We start from the raw sequence: 12,938 nt of genomic DNA on the forward strand, positions 1-12,938 counted from the left end.
GTCTCAAGAAGGAATGGGTTTTTTCCCCTCTTATCATTGCAGCCTTCCACCTTGCCCTTCAGGCTTGCCAGGTCCATACTGTTAAGAACAATCACAGTGATGCTAGTTTCATGAAAGATAAAAACAAAGCAAACTTCTCAATACTTAAAAAATCCTTGGATGACTTACCCATTCAATGAGTAGATAGCAGAGGCTGGAGTTCGACTAACTCACTTCTTCCCTTGTACCTGATCTACAGCTTCTTCTGGAGACAAAACCTCAAGGAAGAAGTGGATGGAGACCATGCCTAAGGAGGGCCCTGTGTGGCCTCCCCACCCTGGTGCCCTCCCGCCCCTGCCTGGCTGCAAGGATGCTGTGCAGACCCCCAGGCTTGGCAGTGCAGGTCTCCGCTCGCAGCCTGCTCAGGGGGCCTTGGCCCAGGAGCCCCGGCAGGGGCAGCTGAGCAGCGCTGCCCCCGGGGTCACTGCCAGGGAGGACACGGTGAAGGCTGAGCATGGCTCAGCCTCACAAAGAGGTAAGGCGGGAGCTGGGCCGCTCTCTGGCGGGAGGAAGGCTCTTGTGCCAGCCTAGAGAGCCTGGGCACATTGCCAGGGAACAGTTCTGCCCTGCATGTGCCCCCTGCAATGAGCTGTGCAGCTCCCAGTGCCCCGTGTAGCTGTAGGGCTGCTCAGCTGTGGGGCCGGGAGAGGAGCAGGAGGGTGCGTGTGCAGCTGAGCCATTCCTGGAAAGCACAGGGCTCTGGGCTCCCTGCTGTCCCAGGGCAGCCCAGAGGCCAGGCTGTTCCTGTGCTGGCTCTCTGGAAGTGGGTCAGGGTGTCTCCCTGGTCTGCCTCAAGTGGCTGCTGGCAGGAGCGTGTTTCCCTGTGCAGCTCTTTAGAAGTTTCCAGGTGGTCTGTCCCATTAAATACATAGCTTCAGATGCTTTAGGTTTGCATTGCGGCCTCTGTTATATTTTGTGTCTCCACTTTGCAGGACTGACTGGCTACAGTCTTATCAAGAAGTTTTCCTTGGACATTTCCTATGTTCCCTAACCGACAAAGCCCTTGCCTCCTATCCAGAAGAGCTCTCTTTCCTCGAGCTCAGGAAGAGGGTTCTGCCTGTCCGAAGAATGTTTGAAGATTTGGATTTATACGTTAGGCTTTGTAGTTACAGATGTACATATGTTCTGACATGCAGATGTAGGTTTGAATAAATGTGTTGTGATTTTATCTTTTACATTTTGAAAATAGATTTTCAACTGTATATCTTTTATTTTGATTTTTTCGGTTTTAAATAAAATAATTAAAAAAAAAAAAAAACAAGCTGAGAATGTGAGACCTGCGGGCCTAGAGGTTGTCAGAGTGCAGCTGACTCAACAAGCCACTGTCTCACGGTATTCTTACCTCACAGGGCCTCTCCTCTTCCTCTTTTGCCATGTTTTCTTCATGTCATTTGTGCTGCTGTTTGTTAGTTAGCATTCCAATGGGGCCACCTATTACCATGTTTGGGGGACAATGGACCCAGAAGATCCTGTGTAGTCTACAGTTTTCTGCCTCAATGTATTCTGTGCTCACAAAAGGCCTGAGCAAAGCAACAAAGAGAATGTGCCCAAATCCCAAAGCTTTGCTCCTTTGCAATCTCAGACAGATCTGGCTCAGAGGTGTCTTCAATCACAATTCCATAGGTAAGAAGAGGACGTGTATTTCACTGGCAAAAGAGGCACTGCTTTGGAAAAGGCATCTGTATGTATATTTACCCAGGACAGCAGTCCAACAGCGTTGTTTGCGACTTGTTTGCAGAAGGATGAGCGAACTGTGAGGTTATTGAACAGGTGACAAGGGTTCCTCAAATCTGTACTGCAGCCTGGGTGCCATTCAGCCCAGAGTTATGGGATAATGGCGTAGTACGTCCCACACACATTCTGCCTCCAAGAAAAGCTTGGCTTGGCTTAATCGAGTGAAATAAATAGAAGAGCAATGAAATGGACATTTAAACTCGGCACTTTAGAGTGATTCTCCTGCTTTCCAATGTCAGCCCTGTACCTCATGCTCCCAAGGCTTGTTATGAACGAGTGTTTGAGATTGCTTAAAAATTCACTGTCAAGGTTATCAGTAAAACCAGATTGAATATGTCCTAGGTTACAGTGTAAGATGCAACCAACAGTATGTATTCTATTGTCACCTTCACAAGCTGTTAAAAGAGATGGGGCTGTGTTTGTTATCTCCTACCATGACTCATCCTTGCTAAATCCCTCTGGAGGCTATCTCTGTTTAATGGGCAAGCAATGACCCACTGCATGACTCATAGAATTACATCAGCCCCTTGGGAGATGCTCCACCCAGGGGGAGGAGCCAAGCATTCCCACCTGGATATAATCAGGTAGGATTGAAGCACAAGCAGCTCTTCCCTCCTGGGTTCCCAGAGGATAAGAGTTACTACTGGACCTTCAGCCGAAGACCAGAGCCTTCAACAGGATCACTGCTTCAATAGGACCACTTCATCTGGGCTGCTACCACCACCCTGATTAACAGGGTGTCAGGTTGTATCCTGACTCTGTCAGTGTTCTTGTACTATTGCAATTATTTTCATTTTCCTAGTAAATTACAGTTCTGTCTTGTGATTTCTCACTGGTTTGCTTTCAAACTAGTGCAGAATATGAAGTAACAGCTCAACAAAATTTGTTGGCAACATTCACACTATTACTTACTAGTCCTTTAAGGCACAACAAGGGAAAAAAGCAACACACAAAATGCAGTCAATCAAACCAGACATGAACTGAGAACTCTGTGTGTGTGTGTGTTGTGTGTGTGTGTATGTTTAGACGGGTTTTGACAAAGGGAGAGAAAGGACAAGGATGAAAAGGAATGTGGCCTAAAAGCTTAACAGCACTCAAGCTTAACAGTAGTTAAACTGGAGCCGTGAGGAGTGGGGGGATTGGCCCAGGATCCATTGTTGATCGACGATCCTGTGAGTACAGGAAACTTGAGCTCGCTGGCTCTGAGAGGCCCCACTGGAGGTTGCCAGTGGCAGCTGCTGTGGTCCAGGAGAGCTTCGAGGGCTTCCTTTTGGGCCGCTGTTGATGGGCCACAAGACAGTGGGCTTCAGTCATAAAATGCTTCCTCATGGCCGCACTTTGGGTCAGCAGCCTGTCTTTGGAAGTGCGAGAAGAAGGATGTTATGGCATTCAGGCAAGAAAAGTAGTTTCCAAGACTGTTCATAGAAAACCCCAGGATCTGGTTAGACAGCACAAGTTCTGGGAGCACTCAGTGTTTTGGGCAAGCTCAAGAGGAGCTTAGTCCAGGGGCTGTTCATCAAGGCTGAGGCCTAACAAGCATTTCTGAGATCACAGTGTGGCCTGACAAGGCCAGGGAAGATTCACCACCCCAGTGTGAAGCATGAAGTTTTGATGTAAAAAGCCATGGCCCAGTGGAACCCCGGGGCAGTTTCCTCAGGCCTGCGGGAGAATCCTACTGCAGATCCTTGTGCCACTGATTCCATCTCTCCCCACTTTTCTCAGTTCTTAGTGGCAAGGTCACTTAGGTTAGACACACAGCTCACAAGAAGTGCTCCTGTGTTTCTCTATACAATGAATTAAAGTGAGACTACACATCCCAAATCTGCGTTTTCTTTCTGGCAATCTGACTGATTGCAGGAATTTCTGGAGCAGGAAGCTTGCTTCCTCAAATATTTACTGTGCATGGTAATGAGCACAGAGAAAAGATTTAATGTTAAAAGCTTTGCCCAGGCAATGCTCCTTTGACAAGTTCTCTCCTTAGCTCTCCTTGGGAAGATCTGAAAGGTTCAATGACCCCAGCAAAAGCTCCTGCAATGGTTGTCCGCCAGCAGAGCAGGGCTGTCAGCTGTGAACCAAGTGTTGCCACAGGCAGCAGCTTAGCCAGGGCAGCAAATCAGGAGCTAGGAAGGAGCTGATCTGAAGGCCAAACCTCCTTAGCTCCTTCCAAGAGCACTGCAACAATTCCTCATTCCAAGGAGGTGCAGTGCTGGACACCAGAGCTCTGTGTGAGGACTGGACACAAGTTTGCTCCCACGGAGTGCCGTGATGGTTTCTGCAGGAGCTGTGGGCTCCTGTGCCTGCCGGACACCATGAGGAGAGAAGGAGCCGAGTACACTGACACACCTTTGCCTTGAGCATAGCCCGGCCTTGACCAAACACACTGAAAGGTTCCCCCTTGGCCCATGTCTCGAAACGCCAGGTCAGCTGTTTGATGACTCCAGTTGGTTTGGTGTAAAAAAATTTCCCTCAGAAATACTAGTGTCTTGGGGTGACTTTATGATGTGTATTCCTTATCGCTGCCCTATGCCCAGAAATTAATTTTGTGCCTTTTTATGCCTTTAAACTGAGCCTGAGAAGGGGAAGGAAAAACTGAGCAAAACTTTTTCAAAGCAGTTTGCAGCTTGTTCAAGGTCACACAGAGATAGCGACTTTTTTTCCAGCTGTGGCAGGGGAGGGAGGAGGCACCCGGCTCGCGGCTGCCCGGTCAGTTTTTGGCCAGTTGTTCAGTTTCTTTTTCTCCAGAGAGAGACTGAGAGTTGAACATTTTTTCCTTCCCTGGCATTTCAGATTTTCTCTCTTTTCTACTGGACTGCTTCAATATCAGTGCACGTCGAGAGGACTTTCCATCGAGCACAGAGGGCCTGGCCCTGGGCCAAGTCCCAGCTCCGAGGAGACCAAAGGGAGAGCTCTTAACACTTTCCCAGGTTTTTTCTCCACAGCGAGAGATTTTTATTATTTAGCATTATTTTCCTTTTCCCGTGTGTTTGTTAAAGAAATAGTTTTTATCTCTTTCCCTTTCCTTTGAGGAAAATTTATTTTTTCCTGAAGCTGGTGGGGGAGGGGTGGTGACCTGCCTTCTCTCAGGGGATATATTTCAAAATTTGGCCAAACCGGTACAACTAGGTTTGTCTTCCTCCGTGCCTTCCTCTCAGCAGCCTTGGGGTTGTTCCTATGTGAAGCCATCTGTCTCAGTTTGAGAAAACTTAGGGCAGTCTGGAATAAGTTGTCTCCTCTAAACTGTTCCAACAATCCCTTTCCAGCAATAGGAAATGAATACTAATAGATGAAAGTGGAAAAAACCCAACACTTTATTAACAAACAGAATGCCCACAAGGCAAGGAAAAATAAGTAAGTAACTTGTAGATATCAAACTGTCAGACCTCACCGTCCTCCCACTGGAACAAAGAGCCAAAATGCCAGAGGAAAACCCGCCCATGACACGCGTTACAAGATGGCGCCGGCTTCTCTCTCGGGAAAAACAGGAGCTATCACGGAGTAGTTCTAGCAGCAGATGAAAGCTCGGTGGCTCGCCCAGCGTCGACTTCCCCCCCACGGCAGAGCTCCGCAGAACGGTCATGGCAGGTGAAGTGGCTGGGCTGGTGCCCCTCGGTGTCTTTTCTCCCCAGCGTGGCTCAGCTCACAGACTCTTGGGCTGGGAGCGGGGCCACTCCACTTCTGCAGGCACGATGTCCCCGGTCTTGGACAAACAGTTTTCTCCTAGGAGAGCCCTGCATACTGTTCCACACATCTTTCATAAAGGCCCAAACCAACTCCAGACACTGTACCTACAGCAGGTTTCCATAAAGGACTGCAGAAGTCCAGGACAGCTGCAAGTGAGTGTTGGAAGGGTTTTATCCTGGTCCTGACAACAGAAATCTTAATAATCTGAAGGAATTTCATTCAGATGTAGTATAGGATCGGAGTTTTTTCTATGGATATGTTTCACGATGACTAACAAGCCGGTACAAGGCTGCCATGTGAAAGCATGAGCATGTCCTCCAAAGTGACCAGATTAATTGTCCATTTTATTATTCTTCTGGTTTTTTCCCCTCTAATAAGCCAAGGCAAGCTTTTCCTGGAGACAGAACATGTGTGGGATGAACTGTGGTCCCTCGCAGGGTCACAGGGCTGGCAGTGACAAAGCAGGCAATCTGCTTCATTGGGAACCACTACAGAGCTACATCCCAGTGTGGGTTTCAGTAGCAGGGTATTATTAAGAGCTCCTTTCCTGCATGAGATACAAAAAGAAGGTCCCTGATGATCATCTTGCAGCCATGCAGTAAAGAAGTGATCCTGCTGCCCTAATTAAGCTTTGGCTGTGGCAATTACACTCTTCCCACTCACCTTTTCACACAGACACTTCAGGTTTTGCCCCACACTCCTGCAATACTGGCAGTCGCTGTTTCCTATTGACTGTTCTTCCCCAGAGAGTGACAGTATAGCTGCAGCTTGGAAACAAAATGCCCTGAGATCTGGGTATCTTGAAGGAGCATGAAATGCTAATTAAATGTTAATCTTGGTAGCTACCCAGATCTGCACTTACCAGTATTCTGAGGCACCAGCAGGAGGATCATGCGTCATTCCCGTTTGTTGGTGTTCCTGTTTCTGATGTGCAAGAGCAATGACTTAGCGGAGAGACAAAAATGCCCCTATTCAAACAGTGGGTGTGCAAGTAGACATGAAGTTTCACTGTCTTTTCTAGGATATTTTAGAAAGATCTAAGAGAATATTGCAGGAGGGAGCAGGTGCCTAATTTTGTCTCCAGAGGAATCCCCAAAGGACACATCACTCTGCTGGTGATGGCAGGAAACCCCATAAGCTCACAGACTAGTTTTCCCTGACACATACCAGCCTTCCCAGGCTTTACTAGGCTGGGATTTAAACCATAGCTAAGCAAACACACGCAGCCAAGTGACACAGAGTTTTTCCTCCAGAAATTGGAAGGAAAACCTGAGGAATTGGCAGCTAGCCCCTCAGAAACATGAGGAGCAAAAGCCAGTCTTCTACCTGAGAGCTGCCTGGGCAGGGGCAATTCTTCCGATTGCATCAGCGTGGCCGTGGCTAGAAAGGGCAGCGAGGAGAGGAATTCAGCGTCTCCTGGCAGCCCCTGAAATCCCAGCTCTCACTTGCGTGCACCGGGGATTCTGCTTCAGACTCTGAACTTGCGCAGCCGCTCCTTGGGCGCTGTTTGCCCCCAGGCACAGCCGTGGGTGCTGCAGCAGCTGTCCCGCACACAGGGCTCTGGAGCCTCCCCGAGGCCGCCAAGGACTGGAGGAGGCCACGTGCCCGGGATCTGGTGCAGCACCGTGGGGCTGTGGGGGATGCTTTGGTCTCTTTGGGGTGGGGGGTGGGGAGCAGGGCAAATGGAATCAAGATGAGACAGGGATCAACCAGCGCCACGCCAGGCAGCGATTTTTCCTACCGGGGCTCCTCTGAGTTTAGCGAGCTAATGAGGCCTGTGGAGCAAACGAGACCCGGAAGCGAGGAGGGAAGGGCTGGCTGGGAAGGAGTCAGATAAAGCCCTTGCAGGCATTTCTCTTTCTCAGGGGCTCCTGGGGAGACAAAGGAGACAAGAAGGATGTCCCATCTCGTGACACTCCCTTTTTTCCTTCAGGAGCTGTACCGCAGTCACTGCATACGAGAGTTTCCATCGTGATCCCTTTGATGCCAGGGAGCACAAAGAACTTGGAACCTTGCCGGAGTCCAGCCCTGCCTGCCTATCTTGGAGCAGAGGGGAAAGATGAAGAAGTATTTGGGCGGGGCTTGAGCCGAAATGGCATTTTGCCGCTTCTGATTTCCTCCAAGCTTTTGCAGCGGGGCGACCACTGCGTCCCTGCAAACCGCTCCCCTTTCCAAAGCACACGCGGGCCTGGCTGGCAGCTCCGGCCTCTCGAAGGGGCTGCTGCCGTTGGCAACAGGAGCTGTTGTTGAAATTTTCGCGTTGCTTAACCCCCCCTGCCAAAGGCCACCGAGTGGCTGAGGAAGGACCCAAAAAGATTACCCTGGAGGAAGGGGACCAAAAGCTTGGAAAAGGATGAAAGAAAGGCTCCGATGACAACGACAAGAACAAGATTTATTTTTGACAGCAAATTAACACCCGCCGCCCTCCAGCCCTCCCAGATTCGCAGGCCGAGCGGTGCTGCTTCCGTGCCTGAGGTGCTGGCACCCTGGGGAGAGAAACCAGAAAGCCGCGGTCAGCCGGACAGGGCTCCTGTCCCCCCTGTCCCAGCACGGCCTGTGCCCGGGCCAGGCTGCTGGCGGTGCCAATTCTCCGTTTCTAGAGGAGAGCAGCATGGCAGGCCACGTTCCACCTCCTCCACTTAAACACGGCAGAGCAGTCTCCTCAGCAGCTGCAAGAGCGGGATGCTCGTGTGCCCGCTGCCGTCTGCCGGAAGCCCTTCTGCCACCCGTTGCTGTGAAGCCGGGTACCCACCTCTGGAGACCTGCTGCCAGGAGAGGAGCCGATCCCGCACGAGGTCCTCGTCCGTCTTGAAGGCGATGGCCCCGCAGACCGCGGCCCCCCGGGGTAGCGCCGGCACCGGACGCACTCCACACACAGGGGGCCAGCGCTTCCCCATGCGGTCCAGGCACCCGGTGCAATCTTCCTGGAAAAAGCAAAGAACGATTGCATGAAAGTCAATTCAAAACAAGACCTGGAAGCAAGAAAAAACGTCAAAGGTTATCACCGTTTCACGGGCCTGGGGAGGGTCTGAGCACTCCATGCAAGCATTAAGGCTCTCCCACGGCTGGGGAAAAACCCCACCTTTCCCACGCGTAAGCCCACCCCTTCCTCAAGGGCCCGCAAAGCAGACCAGCAGGGGCACGCCTTCGGAACCCGCCCCCCTCTGCTGCCCCCCGTCCCTACGGACGGATGCTTTTGCCAGGCTGGCTCCCCCCGCCCCAGCCCGGGCCAGGCTGGGTGGCAGAAGCTGTCAGCAAGGCCGGGCGCTGGCTCCCCCTGCACAGCATCCGTGCCCTGTCCCGCCAAAAAGCAACTTGGCGGCCGGCGGAAAAATTAATATTCCCCGGTGCCGCCAAGCGGGGAAGCTCCGGCGCCTGGCCCGGCCGAGCCCTGCCACGCCTGGAACCACGAGCATCCCCCCATCCCTCCGCCGGCTGTGGACTCATCTTGATTCCGTCGGGGCGCAGAGCGTGTCCTCCAGGAAGGGGCCGCAACCAAAGCCAACCGGCTTTGCCCCGCCAGCGGCCAGCTCGAGGACGGTGTTGTCCAGCTCCAGGTCGTGCTCCAGAAGAACACCCCGGCGGTGCCTCGGCTTGCGGGGACATCACGATGCCATTGAGCTGCAGGGGGATGTTTCCCCTTTTCCGGTCCGTGGCAACTTCACCGCACTGCCACGACTTCTCCAATAGGATGGGGAGCACTGAGCCGCTTCCTCCACAAGGCGCCGAGGACCAGCGGAAGCATCTCCTCGGCTGCGCTCTCTCCTCCGTGCCACGGCCGCAGGGAAACGCTCTGCCGTTTTCTTCGAGCGCCCCGAGACGCGTGCAGCTGGTGCTTGCTGGGCTCCTGGATCCTACTGTGCAGAGGGATGGATCTCTGCTCTCTCCTGGGCCAGGTGACGGTCCTGCAGCCAAGAATGCTCAAACAGGTCTTCCAAGGACGGCCTGTGCGCGGGGTCCATGGATAAACACCACCGGATGAGGTGCTGGCACTCTGGGGAGAGAAACGGGAAAACGCTGCTCAGCGGGACAAGGCTCCTGCCCCTGCTCTCCCAGATTCCACGGTGCCCAGGCCACACTAGGAGCACTCGGAAGCTGCACCCCAACCTTCCCGTCGATCCTCCCTTTCGGACGAGAGCAGCCCAGAGGCACACGTGCCACCTCCTCCAGCTAACCCCAGCAGATCAGCCTCCTCCCTAGCTGCAAGAGCAGGACGCCTGCGTGCCACCTGCCCTCTGCCAACCACGTCCTTCCCCCCCTCCCCCCATGCCGTGAAGGCGCATCCCCACCTTGAGACACCCGGGGCGGGAAGAAGAGCTGGCCCCGGATGATGTCCTCATCCGTGTTGAAAGGAAGGTGCCCACAGACCAGCTCATAGAGCAGGATGCCCAGGGACCAGATGGTGGCTGGCTGGCCATGGTAGCAGCCAAAGAGGATCCACTCCGGCGGGCTGTACTCCGGCGTGCCTACGGGACACGGGCGCAGCTCATCAGGCCCTGATGAGTGCTGCTCCCTCCCAGCCAGCTCCCGTTCCACAACAGGCAGCCCTCGCCCCGCCGGAAAGCAACTTGGCTGCAGCCGGCTGCAGAAGGATTTCCCCTCGCTCCCTCCCTCTTCCCCCTCTGCCAGCAAAGGGGGGAATCTCTGCTGCCCGGCTGGGCCCCGCCTTCGGGCTCACCTGACATTCGGGTGTAGAAGGTGTCCTGGAGGACCGTGCCGCACCCGAAGTCGATGAGCTTTGCCTCGCCGGTGGCCAGGTCGACGAGGACGTTCTCGGCCTTGATGTCACGGTGCAGGACGCCGCGGCTGGTGCAGTGCCGCACGGCCTCCAGCACCTGGCGGAACAGCCCCCGCGCCACGGGCTCCGTCAGGAACCCCCGCTCCTCCAGGAAGTACCAGAGGTCCTGACAGCGCTCCGGACGCTCCATGACCAGCGCGAAGCCGTCGGGCAGCTCGAACCAGTCCAGGAGCCGCACCACGCCGCGGAAGCCAGGGCGCGACACCATCCAGAGCAGCGCCAGCTCCAGGGGCACAAGGGCGCCGTTGTGCTGCGGGGGGGACCGCGATGCCGTCAGCGGGGCCGATGCTGTGCCGAGCCTTCGGCACCCCGGCCCGGCCCCACCGCCGCTCGCCATTGCCCGGCCCGGGACGCTCCGCGGCCCCCGCTCACTGCACGCTCGCTCCCCTCGCAGCGTCCCGGCTCCCACCCTCCCGGGCCTCGCCCTAGCCCCGCCCGCCACGCCCTGCCGGCTTTCACTCACCAGCCGCGCCCACTCCGGGATGCGATCGCGGGACACTCGCTTGATGGCCACCTGCAAGTCAAGGCGAGCGGCGGGCTGAGCTCGTCGCCCGTCGCCCGTCGCCCGTCGCCCGCCGCCCGCCGCCCCCCTCCGACCCGGCCCCACTCTTACCGGGGCGCCGTCGGCGAGCCGGGTCCCGGAGTAAACGCTGCCGCAGCCGCCGCTCCCCAGCAGCGGGCCCTGCCGGTAGAGCTGCTCCAGGGGAGGCTTCTCCGCCCGTGCGGGCGGCACCGCGCTCTCGGCATTCTGCCCGGGGCCCCCGGGCGCTGCTGCTTCCCGAGCCGCCCCGGGGCCGGCGGCCGAGCTGACGAGCGGCGGAGTTCGGAGCGGGGAAGCTGCCGGCGATGCTGCGGACGACGCTGCCGGGGACGGGGCGGGAGCCGGGCGGCAGCGGGGCGGCTCCGGGCGGAAGCGCCGGAGGGGCCTCGTTCGGGGCCGGGGCCGGGCCAGGGCCCGCGCCAGGCGGAGCCAAAAGAGCGTGCTGCTCCGCCAGCACCAGAGCGAGCGGCACTTCCAGCGGCGCCGCTGCCAGTACGGAGAGAGCCCGGCGGAGGCGGCACCGCGGCGGGCCGGGCAGGGGCGGGCAGGGGGCGGCCCCGCCGAGGGGCGGCAGCGGGGCGGCTCCGGGCGGAGCCGCGGGAGGGGCCTCGGCCGGGGCCGGGCCAGGGCCCGCGCCAGGCGGAGCCAAAAGAGCGTGCTGCTCCGCCAGCACCAGAGCCGCTGCCAGGACGGAGAGAGCCCGGCGGAGGCGGCACCGCGGCGGGCACGGGGCGGCCCCGCAGAGGGGCGGTCCGCGGGACGCGGCATGAGCCGCGCTGGGAGAGGCGGAGACAGGGACGGGACGGGACGGGACGGGACGGGACGGGACGGGACGGGACGGGAGTGAGTGGAGTGTGAGAGGGAGAAGGGGACGGAGAGCGAGCGGAAATCCGAGTGGAAAACCGATCGAGAGAGGCGCTGCCGCTGCTGCTGCCGCTGCTGCTGCCGCTGCTGCTGCCGCTGCTGCTGCCGCTGAGCCGCCGGAGCGCGCGGCCGTTCCGTTCGTCCGTTCCCTGCGCGAGCCCACCGGAGGAGCCGGCGCGCGCCCCGCGGAAGGGAAGAAGCAAACAAAGAAATAAATGCCCGTGAAAGAAATAACCTAATAAATCAATACAGAAATAAAGAAAAGTGTGGGCTTGTAGCTTTCTTCTTCCTTGGGTGAGATGAAGCATTTCACCGGGAAGAGTTCCCTGTCCTGATGGTTGTGCGACAGTGGACAGGAGTGGAGCCTTTAATTTTCAGGTAGAAAAGATAAATCGTGTCAGTAATGTCATCTCTTTTCATCCTCTGTTGAGACAGTTGCAGGCTGCCAAAAGACAGAGTCTGCAATGTGGAACTTGGTCCCAAGCTTCTTTTTCTGCCAGAGGATGAGGAGGGGAAGTATCCCAGAATCACGGAGTCACGGCATGGTTTGGCTTGGACGGGACCTGAAAGATCACGTCGTTGCAAGCCCCCCTGCTGTGGCTAGGGACCCCTGGCACTGGACCAAGGGCTTGTCTAGAGCTCCATCCAGCCTGGCCTTGAACACTGCCAGGGAGGGGGTAGCCACACCTTCTCCGGGCAACCTGTGCCACGAGAGTCATTTTTCTGAATACCTCATCTAAACCTACTCTCTTTCTGTTTGGATCCATTCTCCCTTGTCCTGTCCTTGCCTGCCCTTGTCCAAAGTCCCTCTCCAGCTTTCTTGTAGGTTGCCGTCAGGTCCTGGAAGGCCACGGTTCCGTCGAGCCTAAGCCTAAGTGTCTTTTGCCGGCTGAAGAAGCCCAGCTGTCTCAGCCTTTCCTTGCAGGAGAGGTGCTCCAGCGCTCGCTAAATCTCGGTGTCCCCCGTCCGCACGTGCTCCAGCCCGTCCGTGTCCTTGCCGTCCGTGCTGGGGAGCCCGGCAGAGCCGGATGCAGCGCTGCAGGTGCAGTGTCACCGGCGTGGAGGAGACACGGCCCTGCCAGCGGCTCCGGGAGCCAGCAGTTGGCGACTGGCCGCCCGCTTGCCAGAGACCCGGGGCCTTTGTGCCTCCCCTGCTCCCCGCGCCTTTCCCCGCCGCTCCCTCGCTCCCTCGCTCGCTCGCTCGGGGGAAATCCACCCTCTGCCGCCCCGCCCCGCTGCCCCGGGGGCTCCCCGGCGCCATCTTGAGGGCCCCAGGCCTCG

General features: G+C 56.5%; 1 pseudogene; it reads right to left on the reverse strand.

The window, feature by feature from the left end:
* Window positions 1-7,825: 7,825 nt before the first annotated feature.
* On the reverse strand, window positions 7,826-12,918 carry LOC138102274 (serine/threonine-protein kinase pim-2-like; annotated as a pseudogene).
* Window positions 12,919-12,938: the final 20 nt, after the last annotated feature.

Source organism: Aphelocoma coerulescens, unplaced genomic scaffold, assembly GCF_041296385.1.
Source record: "Aphelocoma coerulescens isolate FSJ_1873_10779 unplaced genomic scaffold, UR_Acoe_1.0 HiC_scaffold_661, whole genome shotgun sequence".
Taxonomy (NCBI): Eukaryota; Metazoa; Chordata; class Aves; order Passeriformes; family Corvidae; genus Aphelocoma; species Aphelocoma coerulescens.